The sequence below is a fragment of the Myotis yumanensis genome, unplaced genomic scaffold (genome assembly GCF_028538775.1).
Source record: "Myotis yumanensis isolate MYYU_CA2020_CCGP unplaced genomic scaffold, mMyoYum1.0.hap1 SCAF_3, whole genome shotgun sequence".
Classification (NCBI taxonomy): Eukaryota; Metazoa; Chordata; class Mammalia; order Chiroptera; family Vespertilionidae; genus Myotis; species Myotis yumanensis.
The window spans coordinates 26,563,832-26,577,128 of record NW_027223754.1 but is presented as its reverse complement, the minus strand read 5'-3'; the positions used below and the strand labels follow the sequence as shown (position 1 = coordinate 26,577,128).

General features: G+C 48.0%; 2 pseudogenes; both read right to left on the bottom strand.

The window, feature by feature from the left end:
* Nucleotides 1-850: 850 nt before the first annotated feature.
* LOC139004904 (SNF-related serine/threonine-protein kinase-like) lies at nt 851-11,225 on the bottom strand (annotated as a pseudogene).
* On the bottom strand, nt 5,047-7,486 carry LOC139004903 (zinc finger CCCH domain-containing protein 11A pseudogene; annotated as a pseudogene).
* Nucleotides 11,226-13,297: the final 2,072 nt, after the last annotated feature.

Here is a 13,297-nt window from a genome sequence, read left to right as displayed (position 1 = left end):
TAGGCCCTACAGTTTCCTCTATCTACATGGTTCTGAAGGAAACCCTGGGCTGTGCCCTGCGGGAAGGAGTTTACAAGAATGTCATTTTGTTCTGAGAGCCCAGTTAAGACATCATCAGTTCACACATTACAAAATAAGATTGTCTGCTTGTCATTTACCACTACAGGGGAAGCTGCCTTATAAATCTAAGTACTTTATCTCACCTATTACAAAACAAGAAAATCTTTTTCAGTTAATTTTTAAGAGCCCAAACTTTTTTCACACTATAGCTTAAGACAAACAGGTGTGGGTCTGTTGAAATCTCGGTTTAAGGTTCTAGTGCAGGCGTTGGCTGTAGTCTGTCCCACGCAGCCTCGGAAAGCTGGCGGGCACGTCCGCGGGCTCCAGGCCTGTCGGCATCTCACCGTTATTGCTTTGGTTCTGTATCGGACACCAGAGTGTGCCCCAGAGCACGGAGTCTCCGTGTAACAGAAGGTCAGGACAGGAATTTAGATTTTTCAACAAGGAAATACAAGCATGTTTTCTCTGTCTAGGTTAAGTGCGGAACATCAAATTTCTAAGTGCTCCATTTATATTAGGTTCCAAATATACATTTTAGTTTAATCCTGATCATCCACACTAAAATTCTGCGTGTAAAAGTGACACACGAGATTGACTCTTCGGCTGGAACAGAAAAGCAGTGTCTAGCAGCAGCATGCACAAGGACCGGGCATTGTCCCAGTGCCAGGCGAACGAAGGGAAGCGTAATAAATAACTGCCCGCTCAGAGGGTAAAACCGAGAGCAAACAGTGGAGGGAACCAGTCTTCACTGCTCTGAGCAGGAAGCGTGCGAGTGGCTGGGCGGCCACTGTCAGATGACGCGGCAGCAGGTGGCCTGGCCGGAGGCGCACAGCAGCCCCTCCTTGGGGATCCGCTGGATGTTCACAGAGATGGTCTTTCCGCACAGAGGTCGCTGGAGCACGTTGTTTTTCGGGTTCCTGCTCTGTATCCGTTCTAGCTCAGTGGTGCTGTCCGCCACGTGGTCGGAGAGGAACTTGAGGCTGCCCGCCACGGGGGCCTGGCCCAGGTTCCCCGCGGAGCTGATGCACCTCTTCCATGTGGACTTCTCCTGGACCTTGACCCTGGAGAAGGACAGGCCGTGCTGCGGGGCACGAATGTACTTGATGCCCCGCGGAGCTGAGAGCCCAGGCAGAGGCCCATGAGTTTGAGGCTCTGCACCAGCTCCCCGGCGCTGCGGGAGGCCAGCTGCGTGGAGTTGGCTGGGCCTGCGCAGCGGCGGGTGCTGGCCCGAGGTGCCCCCCGGGTTGCCCGCTGAGCCACCCGAGGGGCTGCCCCCACCCGCGTTGTTCTCACTGGGGCTGGCCTTGTCCGCCCGCCGCTGCTGTTGCTGGGCTTGCTCTGGCCGCCGCCGTTGCCCTCGCTGCCCTGCCCGGCGGCCCCTCGCTGCTGTCCCGGAGGTGCCAGGAGTAGGTGAAGCCTCTGTCTTTTTTTTTAAAATATGTTTTATTGATTTTTTTACAGAGAGGAAGGGAGAGAGATAGAGAGTTAGAAACATCAATGAGAGAGAAACATCGATCAGCTGCCTCCTGCACACCCCCTACTGGGGATGTGCCCGCAACCAAGGTATATGCCCTTGACCCAAATCGAACCTGGGACCTTTCAGTCCTCAGGCCAATGCTCTATCCACTGAGCCAAACCGGTTTGGGCGAAGTCGCTGTCTTTATTGAGCCGCCGGCGGCTCTCCGAGTCGTCGTCGCTGGTCTCTGAGCTGCTGCAGCTGAAGCCGCGGCCCTGGCTTTTCCTCCGGCGGTAGCTCTTGTGAACTGTCTCCCGGGAGGCGATGTTCATCTTTAACCTGCTCAGCTTGGGGGGAGGTTCTCATCCAGGTCGACCTCGTCGTCCTCGGAGATCTGGTTCAGCACCGGGGCGCTCTTCCTCGAGGTCAGCCGGTTGGTCACCGAGGGCTTCCGGCGCAGGACCACTTGCGTGGAGAGGGACATGGGTTTCTTGTCCTCCTCATCCTCCTCTTCGTTTTCCTCCATCCAGAACAGACACTTCCACCCACTGGCCGCGGACTTCAAGCTCACCGGCGGCACGGTGGGCAACGCCGGCCCAGCCAACTGGGGGAGGTGGTCTTTCTTGGCCGTGTCACACCGGCCTTGGCTCTGGTGGCCATTGAGGACAGTGTCGGCAGCCCACGCAGGAGCCGGAGGGAAGGTCTCCTGGGACAGGGGAGTGGCGGTAAGGTCATCCTCCAGGTCCAGGGGCACGTCGATTTTGGTGGGCCACGACTGCCTAAACTGGGCCTTGATATTGCTGGGGCTGGCGGATCTGGTTTGGATTTCTTTCTCTTGCTTCTCCCTCAGGATCCGTCCAGCGAGCAAGAAGTAGTGGCCAGGATGTGGTTGTACCTGTTGGTTTCCAGGGCTTCGACAATGGCATCTTGATCTGCTATGTCCCCGAGCACCAGGCGCTGAATGATGCTGTAGTGCTCCTCCTCTGAGAGGTTCTAGTAGGACACCAGGGGGATGTTATACTTGGTGGCTGGCGAAGGGTCCACACCCTGAAGCCAAGGATGGTTTTCAATCTCTTCTAAAGAGGCCCTTCTCTCGGGATCTGTCTGTAGCATCCCAGTGATCAGGTCTTTACACTCTTTAGACACATGGGATCGGACCGTGTATTTACAATCTATGATCATTGTCAATGTTTCACTGACATTGGCCTCTTGAAAGGGTGGCTGCCCGAATACCAACATGAAAAGGATCACTCCCAGACTCCATATATCTACTGCAGGTGCATCATACTCATCCCCAAGCAGGATGCGAGAGTCCCACAGCTGGTAGTGAGCTTCTTTCCTGGCTGAATTTTGTTGCTGAAACCAAAGTCTGTCAGCTTCACAAGACCTTGTTTTTCAAAGAAGACCACATTCTCAGGTTTCAAGTCCCTGTGAACCACATGGAGTTTATGGCAATAAGATACAGCATGAACTATCTGAGCAAAGTACTTCTTGGCCGAGTCTTCATTAAGTCCCTCCTCATGTTTCATTATGTAATCGAACATATCTCCTCCATCCCCAAGTTCCAGAATGAGATACAGTTTGGTCTGGGTGTCAATCACTTCATAGAGATGCATGATGTTGGGATGCTGCACCAGTTTCATGCACCTCACTTCTTGGAAAAGGTGACCAGTGGCTAGTGCAGGGGTGGGCTGGCTAGTCGTGTGTCCAACTTTGTCTTGTCAATAACTTTTACTGCCACCTTTTCACCTGTAAAGACATGCCTGGCAAGCTTAACCACTGCAAAGTGACGTCGACCCAAGGTTTTATCCAGATCATACAATTTAGCAATCTTCCCATTGTATCCTTGCTTGAATCCTGCCATGCTGGTCCAACAGAAGAAAAATTATTCAAACTGTTTGAAATGTGTCTTCTCATATATCTGGTGAAAATAAGGAATTCATTTTCAATGTTGCCATGGGCATCCTGCAAACTGAATATTGAATAATCCTTCTTATTTCTGTGTTTTGTTATTTGCTTTTTTCTCCTAGGTAAATTGTACAGTGTTGGGGTCCAACCCCAGCAGGTCCAGGGGTTCCCGAAGGTGTGGACAGACTCGGCGAAGAAGGAAGGACACGGAGGCAGCGTTCAGATGATCAGCAAAGCCAGGTTCTCTTTAGCCAGGTTCTCCAGCCAGGTTGTCTAGCCAGGTTCTCCAGACAGGTTCTGTCTTTATTCTCCTGTTACTCCTATATTTATACTAGTTGATTTTAATCCTATCCATTCTATTCCAAAGGTTAGGGCATTTGTTATTTCCATTCCAAAGTCACTACACTATTGTTCTGTTAAGCTACTAGGAAATAACTGAAGTAAATTATCCTAAGTAAAGATTATGTAGCTGAAGCCTGATTGTTCAAGTTAAAGTGATTAACTAGCCGCCTGGCACTTAGTTAAGGGGTTTTACTGATTCCCTTCCTTCGTCCTTTTAATCCCTAACTCCAGAGAAAAATCCTCACCTGGGGAAACAACCTTTCTCGGGGAGGTGGTCCTGTTTAAAACACATAGCTCGAAGAGGGGGAGCAAAAATATGCCGTATACACCAGGTCCCTTGAAACATAAGCTGTGCAGATGTTTCTTGCCTACAGTGACTGTGTCAAGCAGCAAGGGTGGACCGGCTTCCAGCAAATTCCCTCTTTTTTTATTTTTTAAATGATAGCACCTGTAAATCAGTGGCCACCTCTCGGATTGGGTTGTTTAAGACTCAGAAGACCTGTTTGTGACTTTGCCAACAGGTCAGTTTCCAAGGCTTAACCCAAAATAAAAAAGGAGGAATTTGCCAAAACTGACAACACCTCAAGGAGTCACCAAGTTCTCTTGCATCCTTTGACTTGGATCTCTCTCTCTCTCTCAGTCTTTTTGTGGAGAGAGGGGTAAGAAAGAACCTTTTCTTGAAGATGCTAAACAGTGGCATCAAATGGACAAAATGTTTATCAAGGGACTTTAAAAATCTAGGACCCCAGGGAATCTAGGACACATACAGGTAATTCAGAGGTATACTTCTGATCTGGGGCAAATTCTAGACTAAAGAAATGATCATCTTGGGTAAATGTTACAATAGATGAAACTAAGTACAGAGTCTGTTTCCTTACCTGTTAAATGGAGGTAAAAATACTACTCATCTTGCAGAGTTATTGGAAAGATTGAGTTAATAAAGGTAAAGCTTTTTCAACACACACACACACACACACAAAGAATCCAAGTGCAGTTTTTTGGTGAGTTTTTTTAAAAAATATATTTTATTGATTTTTTTACAAAGAGGAAGGGAGAGAGATAGAGAGCTAGAAACATCTATGTGAGAGAAACATCAATCAGCCGCCTCCTGCACATCCCCCAGCGGGGATGTGCCCGCAACCCAGGCACATGCCCCTGACCCGAATCAAACCCGGGACCCCTCAGTCCGCAGGACGACGCTCTATCCACCGAGCCAAACCGGCTTCGGCTTTGGTGAGGTTTTTTGGTTTTAGTTTGTTGGAAATGTCCTACTATCACCTTCAGCTATCAATCATTTCTGATAGCTCAAGCAGAAGGTCATCTTCATCGTTCCCAGGATCCAGGTCCATCTCGGCTTCTAATTGGCCTCCTGAAATCTCCCATATCAGTTCCTCAAAACCATCCTCCACAGAGAGCAGCAGTGCTGAGTCGGCGAGTTTTCGTGGCCATTTGGGAGGAGGAAGGGCCGGATCCTTCTGGCAGAGAGGGATCTGACGAGGATTGGGCTGGAGGCAGCACAAGACTGTCTCTGGGTCTGTCTGTCTCAGGCACAGTGACCGCTTTGTCCTCAGAGATGAGTGGGACCACAGCCGTGGCCGCTGTTTGGGCCGGGCTTTCCTGCAGGACCCCGCTGGCGCGGAGCCGCTTCACCGCTGCCATGACAGCAGGGTGGGTGTCCGCTGCCTGGCGCTTGGGGGCCAGTCTGGGGGAAGAGGCCGCTTGAGCCACCAATGGCTTCACACTCACTTTGGGTTTCGCTTTGACCCTTTCCTCCAAGGTCCAGGCCGCACACTTCACATTCAGTGTTGAGTCGCCAGTCCCTGGGGTTTCCACCTCTGCCTTCTGGGGTGACGCGGTGGGAAGCCGCTTTGCCAGGCCCCGTGTGACGCTCGGGGCAGGAGCGAGCACTGGCGGGTCTGCTGGCTGGGCATGACCAGCGTCTCCGTCTCCCCAGGGGGATGGCAGGACAGATGGTTCCTTCTGTGAGGTTCCCCTCTCCGGCTGTTTCTGGATGTGCTGTTCTCGCATCGTCTCACATCTCTTGACGGGCATTTTCATGGCCCCTCCTGTTGTCTCACTTGAAACCTCTTTAGCCTCTATTCCGGCAACACTGCTCTGACATGCCACTTCACTTTCTTCTCGAAGTTTCTTCTCTTCTTTTATACCTGACTTTTCGGTGATTCGGAAAAGCCGCCTCGCCCCCGGGGTGGCCTGGGGCTGAGACTGGGAGCTGGGGCTGCTCTTGGAGCCCTGCTGCACCCTCCGGGCCTTCTCCCGTTTAATTTCCTCCAGCGTCTTGACATGCACCTCCTGCATAGACTGTGTTCTCCCTGCAGGCTCCTCTGAGTGGCCTTTGTTAGCCACCGTTGGTGGCAAAAGCGATGTTTTCTTAGTGTCACTGTCCGTCTTTAACTTGCCGCAGGTGACATCCTTTCTGCTTTTCTGTCTCTCTGCTTCCTGCGGCCGGTGTTTCTTTTCAGCCAGGACCTCAGAGCAGGTTTTGATTCGAAAGGTGGAAGAGCTTCTTGCTCCTGAAGTAGGACCATCAGCTTTTGAAGGGCCTTCTGCCTTGAGTTTAGTTTGCAATTCTTCTCCGCGTTTCTGACTGGCTCTTTCGAGAAGGATTTCTGCTAATGTCTTCACGTGGATCTCGGCCACGTCAGTAACTCTCTCTGCTGCCTCCTCGTTGTTTTGACCAGCTGACACGCCTAATCGCTCCTTGAGAGACTTGGAAACTTGAACCCTCTTTGGTGTTTTGTCAGTTTCTGAAGCACCAACTCTCTTCCCTAGCCTCTGTGCAAGGCTACGCTTAGGTGGAGGAGCACTGTCACCACCTTCAGAAAGTTCTCGTTTCCCCAGTCTCTCGGTGAGACTCAGTCTGATCCAGGGTTCTTCTCCTTGTTTATTGGAGAGAGTTCCTGTGCTCACCGCAGTCCCGGCGTTCTCTCTCTCAGGACCTGGAATGGGCTGAGGCTGGAGTAAAAGACTGGACACTTCTGAAGAACCTTCACCTTGCTTCTGGGACTTTTCCTGCATTTTCTTTGACTTCATTTCCTCAAGAGTTTTTGTTCCAACATTCAAACGTTCACCTTGTTTTAAATCGGCCCCGGGTTTCCGGGCAGAAGCCCCTCGTGATCCATCATGAACTTTGGGAGTTGGTTGCAGGGTTGGTGTTTTGGTGTCATCATCTTCCTCAGAAAACTGATCATCATCCTCTTCATCATCATCATCATCATCATCTGCAACATTGATCACAACTGGCGGATGTGTGGGGGTAGGAAAATTTTCTGAACTTCCTACTTTCATCACACTTCGCAGTTGAGGGGAGGGGTTGGACTGGACAGACAATTTGTTTTGTTGAGCTGTGAGCTGGGACGCATTTGCTCCCTCCTCTGGTGACTCAGGCACAGTGGGCAACACAGTTTTGCTTGGAGGTAGACAAAGGCCATCCACACAACGTCCTCTCCTGTGATGAAAAGCGCAGTTTAGCTTTCGGCATCCCCCCGGTTGATTTTCCCAATAACAAGGAATCTCACTCCGTTTTTTATCAATCTCCATGTGCCGAAACCTGCACACCCGTCGAAAACAGCGTCCTTCTTGCCATAATGTGCAAACAGTTTCGTTTCCTAGTGCAGCTGCACAGTGACGGAATGGACAGCTGTCACCTTTGGTACAAGTAGAATAGAAAAAAAAATAGCAGTCTTCTCCTTGATGAGGCATGCTGGGTAGATCCTGAGATCAGGAATGGCTTCTTGAAAACAAGCCACGGCTTCCTCAAGGTGAGGACCAGCTTCAAGTCCTCTTGAAATGGATTTAGTCTTCCAAAAGACAACTCAATCACAGAAATCGCCTTTAAAATGTAATGACTAGCTGGTTGCCCTCCACAGGAACATCTGTGTCTTCGCCGAGTTCCAAACTATCACACACTCAGTACTAGTCAATTTTCCAGGAAATTTCTGGGCAGGCAATACCCCCCAAAATTCAAACCGAGGATGCTATCGCCAGCTCCCGCTTGCGGCCACGTCTTCCTTCTTTCTTAGCCGCTGCCCTCCGCCGTTGCCGGGGTCCGACCCCAGCAGGTCCAGGGGTTCCCAAAGCCGTGGACGGAGTCGGAGTCGGCAAAGAAGGAATGACACAGAGACAGCAACGTTTAGTCCATCAGCAGCCTAGCCAGGTTCTCTTTTGATTGTCATGTTACATCTGTATTTATACCATTTGATTTAATCCTATCCATTCTAAACTACAAGGAAGTAACTGAAGGAGATTATCCTAAGTAAAGATTATGTAGCTGAAGCCTGATTGTTCATAGTTAAAGTGATTAACTGCCCGCCTGGCACTTAGTTAAGGGGTTTTACTGATTCCCTTCCTTCGTCCTGTTAATCCCTAACTCCAGAGAAAAATCCTCACCTGGGGAAACAACCTTTCTCGGGGAGGTGGTCCTGTTTAAAACACATAGCGGTAAGAGGTGGGGGGAGCAGACATATGCCATATACGCCAGGTCCCTTGAAACATAAGCTGTGCAGATGTTTCTTTCCTGCTGTGACGGTGTCAAGCAGCAAGGATCGACTGGCTTCCAGCAATACAGTAAAACTTATGTTATGTACAATATAATCTCTAGTATGGAAGGACCAACATGGCTGAATATTAATTAAGCTCAGTTACATCTATTATTCAAACATGTTCCCCTTGCTGTGCAATATGAAGACAATATGATGGCCTGAAAGGTGTGTATACAGAGGGGGGCCAGACATCAGAGAGGAGCTGGGACAGCACTCCAAGATTTGGCATTTTAAAATACCACATGGTCAACTTTTCTCTTAAATCCATCATAAAGGTTCACTTTAAAAATTATCAAAATTCATTTATTCAGCAAATATAAGGGGCAGCATCATAACGTAGTGGGACCTGGAGCCCAACACATGACCCAGCTTCTCAAACAGGCACATCTTTATAAAACAGAGATACTGGCCACCCTGGACAGTGACTATGAAAACTACGTGGAATAATACATATGAGCAAGTTGTGAGTGTGATCAAAATCACACATCTTTGCATACCTTTCCAGAACTGGCCTTCTTCCCCGGCAGGTCCAGTACTGAGTTGCTGCACCATCAGCTCCCCATCTGGTTTTATATCAGCATCCTCACTCTTAACAAGCCCAACGAACTGCCCCCACACACCTCCGCTGGACATGCAAAGAGGGTCCCTGCCTCAAGGTGTTTCCAATCTGGGGTTCACAGGAAGGAGCTCAGAGAAATTGATTTTTCTGAGTTTGAACTAAGAACTGAACATGGTTTTGGTGGGAAAGAGGCCTTCCAGCAGAGACCTGAGAGAGCTGGGTGTGTCTGGGACAAAAACACATGCAGGGCGCAGGAGACGAGGTCAGACAGGGAGGCACGGGGCAGATACCCACCGGCCTGGCAAATCGGTTGATATTCCTCAGGGCTGGCTAGCTCTGCCTGTGCTTAAAGGTCACCTTCCTGACCACCACACTCTCCCACACCCCTGTTCTCTCTCGCAGCACCATGTCCTTTCTCATTACAGCCCTTATCACAGCCGTGGTTATGTAATTGTGTGATTATTGATAAATAATCTGTGTTCCCCACTAGAAGAAATGGTCAGTTCAGTCAGGTAAGGCCCATGCCTGTTTTATTCAGTTCTGTACTCCAGAGCCTGCTGAGTAGATCATCGACCTAAAATCCACAGATCACATTTCATGAAGTGAACAAATGAAAGCTGGCACTGAGAAGCCAAAGAAGAGTCCTGAGCGGGGCACAGCAGTCAGAGATGACAGCTCAACAAACCACTCTGGCAGCAAAGTGGAGATCAGACTAGAGCCGGGAGACAGGAAGGAGACGGCTGAAAATGTCTCCAGGTAAATGAAGACTTAACGCTGAGGGCCGCCAGCATCTGGGCAGTGAGGAGGAGGAGGTGATGGAGGAGACACATTTTGGAAGCAGAGGCTAAGAACTCAACGCTCAGGGACAGATCAGAGGGGATCGAGGATGAGTTGGGTGGAGAGTGGCAGCGGGTGGCGCCATTCACTCGACCAGGAACACAGGAAGGAAGACACATTTTCTGAGCGTCAACTACATGTTAGTACAGAATAGAAGACGGGCTCCTAGCCCTCAAGTTCTATGACTGTGAAACAATTTAGATCCAACCCAGCTGCATTAAAACAGGATGGTTTCTATTAACAGGCTGACAAAAACCCACAAACGGAAGTTTAGATTTTTTTCAAGCTTCTTCGTTGGCATTCTTCCCAGGGACACTGGCTATGCCCAAGGCATGACTCTGGTCTGGGGACGTATAAATCAAAGGTCTCTGCCTTCAAGGAACTGACCGTCTTCTGGCTTTGAGGAAGATAATGCTGTGAACGGAGGCCCACTGAGGCTAGAACTGGACCAGCGCATGTCCTGTAACCTGCTCTCTGGAGCAGGGATTTCATAACCTGCGTCACCTTTTCGGGCCAATGGGTGGCTGTAGGAGTCCGCCTTTAGAGAGACAAACAGACCCAATCTTTTTTTTAAATCTTTAAATTCTTTATTAGTTAAGGAATTATAGATGTGTCCTCATTCCCCCCCCATTAACCCCAACCCCCCCCCCCCCCCACACACACACACACACTCATGCTCTCAACCCCCTGTTGTCCATGTCCATTGGTTTGGCTTATAAGTGTTGGAGAGGATGTGGAGAAAAAGGAACCCTTCTGCACTGCTGGTGGGAATGCAGACTGGTGCAGCCACTGTGGAGAACAGTATGGAGCTACCTCAAATAACTAAAAATGGAACTCCCATTTGACCCAGTGATCCTACTTCTAGGAATATATCCCAAGAAACCAGAAACACCAATCAGAAAGGATATATGCACCCATATGTTCATAGCAGCACAATTCACCATAGCTAAGATTTGGAAACAGCCTAAGTGCCCATCAGCAGATGAGTGGATTAGAAAACTGTGGTACATCTACACAATGGAATACTACGCTGTGGTAAAAAAGAAGGAACTCTTGCCTTTTGCAACAGCATGGATGGAACTGGAGAGCATTATGCTAAGTGAAATAAGCCTGTCAGAGAAAGATAAATACCACATGATCTCACTCATTTGTGGATTATAGAGAACAACATAGACTGATGAGAGACAAACAGACCCAATCTTGCCCGAGGCTGGAGACACTCCAGATCTTAAGACATCACGGTGCATGGGCAGACAATGGCCTCTGACTTTGAAATAGCTACTGAGGAGCCTCGGAGCAGCAGTTTGGGGACCAGGACACAGTAAGGAGAGGGAATGAGGCCTGACTTGTCATGGAAGAGCCTACCTGAGCAAAGGCAAATGCTGGAGGTGCCAAAGCAGAATCTCAGGAGGCTCTCAGCCTGCAGGCGGGCATCCGTCTGCAGCAGCCATGGCTCCGAAGACTCCCTCCCTGCCGCCGATTCCCCGCACCGAGAGCTAATCATAATCTCTCACTGATTTCTTACAGTGAAATATAACCCTGTGAGAATTGTAGGATTCTAAGCCTTATAATTCATAGTCAATATGGTGAAGAGTCTGGGCAAGGAGATTGAGATTCTAATCTTGAATCTCCACTAATTAGCCCAGTAATATCCCCATAAGTAATGCCTGCTCTCTGGGCCTCAGCTTTCCAATCTATAAAAGAAAGGGTTGAAGTAGATCAATGTTTCTCACACTGGGGGCAGGGCGGTCTAGATATTGTCTTGGGAGCTAGCTGGGAGCTCTCTATGAGGATTTCTTTTCCCCCCAACATTTTAATTTTAGACATTTCAAGCCTACGAAAAAAGTCACAAGAATAAGATGAGAACATCCACACATTCTTCACTTAGACTCACTAATTATTAGCCGTTTCTCTTCTATTAGTTTTTCATGTTGATTAAAACTCATATGAGCTTTTATCTGACTCTTTCAGCTGTCCACTTTAACCAAGGGCTGCTGCCCTCCACCAGAGCCTGGAATCTGTTCATGTTTACCTTCCCTTTGGCATCGGGCATTATGCTTTAATTTCCATGATATACCCAGAAAAGCACTGGAAAGGCCCCAGCATTACTCACATCAAGGGAAGGCTAAGTGATATCAGGGGGCCTCATAGAAATGAAGTCTGCCCAGTAATTTTAACAACGAAAGGAGTGGGCATGTTAACGACACAAAAGCCTTCTCCACGGAAATTGTTATCATATTCATATTACCAGTAGCAATTTAGCTTGAGCAAACCAACATCATTTGGCAAATTAAATTAATGTTATCAAGTTAAAGTTTATTGGTTTGGTAGTAATGTTTTTATTGAATTTGCAACTGCTTTATTATAGTTGTTCAAGAGCCATGAGGATAAGGAACTTATACCTATATAATATTGGTATAGACTTGATTAGTACTACAATAAAAATAGAACTGTGGTATGCAAGAATATATTACTGGAAAGCATATACATTAATCTAATATGTAAGCAACAGGCTGAAACATTCAAGCAGATATATGCCCAGGGGTGCCTGAGGAAGAGGAGTAGGAAAAGTAAGGCAGTTAAAATAAGTTGGTTCCTTTACCCCATTTTGACATATTGGAATTCTGGGTAAGATTTTGGGAAACAGGAGTTTGTGAAACAGATCTAGATTATTTCTAAGAATTCTTTCAACCTTAGCAACTAAAACTTATGTATTTTCACTGACAGTGCCAAGTATTAGTAGCTGTGAACCCTCTCCAACCCTCATTCTTCTTGATATTTCACTGTCTTTTGTGTGTTATGTGAGGTTTTATGGGTGTACATGTGTATTAGTCAGGGCTCTCTAGATAATTTATATTATTGATATATATAACTTATTCTGAGGAATTGTCTCACACAATTGTGGAGGTACAATTCAAAAATTTGCAGCATAGTCCAGCAGCCTGAAAACCCAGGCTGATGTAGTCCAAGTCTGAAGGCCATCTGCTGGCAGCATCCCTTCTTGCTCAGGGAGGCCAGTCTGTTCTAGTAAAGCCCTTCAAGTGATTAGATGAGGCCCACCCACATCTTGGAGGGTCATCTGCTTTACTCAAAATCCACTGATTTAAATTTTAATCTCATCCAAAAAACACACCAGAGAACCATCCAGAATAATGTTTGACCAAATATCTGGCACCGTGGCCTTCCCAAGTTGACACATGAAATTAACCATGACAACATGTAGCAGCTGGTTTCACCTAGAAACAAGTTGTAATGGAGAAAAGAATTCGTTCTCCACAATGTCAAGATTCTTCTGAGGTCCTGTGCAGGCCAGGTAGAATGTTATAAAGGAAGGAAAGGCAACGTCTATTGAGGGAATACCTCCAGGATGTCAGGGGCTGTATCTCTTTTAGTTATTATGGCATTCTAGTGGCTAAGCCAGTGCCTGGCATACACAATGTGTGCTCAGTCTGTACTGAGGGAATGAGAAGGTATACCAGATGCTTATGTCTCCCACCACAGCTGAGAGACATAAGCTTTATCAAAAGAATGGTCTGTAAATCAGGAAGGCAGGACTAATGACTTATTTTTATTCAT